The sequence below is a fragment of the Penaeus chinensis genome, chromosome 37, assembly GCF_019202785.1.
Source record: "Penaeus chinensis breed Huanghai No. 1 chromosome 37, ASM1920278v2, whole genome shotgun sequence".
NCBI classification, from domain to species: domain Eukaryota; kingdom Metazoa; phylum Arthropoda; class Malacostraca; order Decapoda; family Penaeidae; genus Penaeus; species Penaeus chinensis.
In genome coordinates, this window is record NC_061855.1 from 10172117 (window position 1) to 10174616 (window position 2500).

Here is a 2500-nt window from a genome sequence, read left to right on the forward strand (position 1 = left end):
GGATAATAATTACTTGTGGAGGCCATAGCTTGGTTATAATCCCATGCTTCAATGAGTCTGAGAAAGGAACAAGAGACGAGAAGAATGATGACCCAGCTGCACTGTACTCTGCTGGATCAAATGTGCATACTCTTATTCAAATCTATGTTGTTCAGTGTTGCAAATGGGTGACTTGCAAGAATTTGTTGCACCCTAGGTGTTTGTGTAGCCTCTTGGTGACCTCATTATGTGTTTTCATGTGTTACACGGCTACACTGTAAATCCGTCCGTCGCTGATTAGTGGGTGTGTGTGTGACTTGAGTGCCCAGGCTTGTGGTGGCACAAAGTTGTAACTTTTCACTGAACTCAGATACTTCCAGAGTGTAGGCTCGCCTCTCTGAAAATATTTGTACGACATTGCTATTGGTTTGTAAGCAAAAATAAGTTAAAAATGTAAAATGAAATGAATATGCGTATGAATATAATCAGTCAAAATGTTGAAATTGTCTCAGGTAAATGTAATTTTAAATATTTTGAATTATATATAATTTTTATACAGAATGCATCTTAGGTGGAAAAGAAATACATGCATGTTAATTTATTTTGATACCATTCAGGCTAGTATGTGAGATCACTATGAAAATTATAACTTTCAATTATTTAAAATCAAAACATTTGCTCTATAGGTTCAGGGTGAGAATGAATCTGAAATTACCCTTTTTGTAGTATTGATGGCTTAATATTTTGTAAAAAAAAAAAAAGATACGCGAAAAAGAAAAAAAGGAAAAAGAAGAAAATAACAGCAACAGTTTGAAGCCATCACAAGAAAGAGTTTCCTAATAGGAGGTAATGTGAAATGTTTGCTCTCACTCTTTTCCCATTAGCAATATGAAAAAGTATAGAGAGCCTGGGCATGGCTGGTCCCCACTGTATACTGTAACTTGTCTTAGGCACAACCCAGTATATAAATATACATATATATATAATGTTATTGTTATACATTTGCTGTTTCCGATATATATGTGGATAAGGGTGAGATTATTTACAAATACAGAAATTTGGCAAAGGATGCATATCATCATGTTTCGCCTCTGTTGTTAATGCTCTCAGAACATGAGTTTGGGCATAGGCTATATTTTTTTATACATTTTTCTACCTAAATCTACCTTAATGGAGCATAGCTATTTTGGGAGAATCTGTATAATTTGTTTTCCTTTTTGGTCATTGATAATATTTCCAAGAAATATATATCCCATGTGATACAGGTCATGCAGAAAGTGCCGAAGTTTGTCACTTTTCTGAGTCTTGCCAAACCTTCTCATTGTCCCATACTGTATCACCAATGTCCTAAAATAATTTAAAAACAAGATTTGAAAAATAAATTAACAAAGTGGATTAATAAATAAGTAATTACATGAATAAGGAAGTAAATAAATGAAATATAAATAACTCCTCAGTAGCATATGAACTAATCATTTGGATATGGTTCTGAGTAGGTAAATAATGTTAAAGGAGTTTTACCTAAAGTTATTATCATAATGATTATGCATATTATTATCAGTCTTGTTATCACTATCATTAGAGGTAAGAATCATACAGCATGAGTTATTTACAAGATGGAAAGATTTGACCAAGAAAAAATGGTGGCACATACTTCTTGAAATCTTTTTATCTTGTTAGTGACATAGCAGTATGATAATGTTATTATCTCACCCTCCACATGAGTGTGTTTATGTAAAGGTATATGCAAATTAGGAAAAATCTTCCACTGTAATAGCAGAGGATCAGGGTTAGGGAGAGGGAGGGAGGGGAAAGTTACGAAATAAAAAAAAGTCGGCAGATCTCCAGATGCTGGCGTCTGGAGATGAATAAAAACCTGTGTAACCATTAGTGACAATCTGAACAGTTCATCTCATCTGATGAATAAAAACCTCGGCATGGACTGAGTGCAGTGTGGGAGTTAAGAGGGACTGGTGATGCAGATAAAGAGGCTACCTCGTAAAACTCCAAGTGTTATTTAAAGTAAAATGATACTATCAGTTACTCAATCTCCCCCCATTTTCCCTACTGTTTGTGATCAGGTGGATATAGTGTTATGGCACTGTATCACACGGTTGATACCATCCGTTTTAAAAATACCTTAAGGGCAAGGATACTTATTGTTGACATTTCATAAATATATATGCTCCATGTTGTTTCCCCCCTCCCCCAAGAGTCAAAGAATCAAATTAGCAACATGCACTTAACCAAGAATAGGAAAGGGAAAACTAAATAAAAAGCAAGACTGTGACGCCTTAAGACTTTCTGGGCCATACTTGAGACATTTTGAATCCTGGCTTTCCACAACAGAAACCTTAACCATAGTTGTGGTATTTTTTAAGATACACTGGATGGCTGGACATGAAGCAGACCTGTGGTATTAGAATCAGGCAACTAACAATACAAAACTCAATTTGAATTGATAATGTACAAAAGAAAGATACAGAACATGCCATGTAATTTGGTTTTAGGTAGAGAAGTT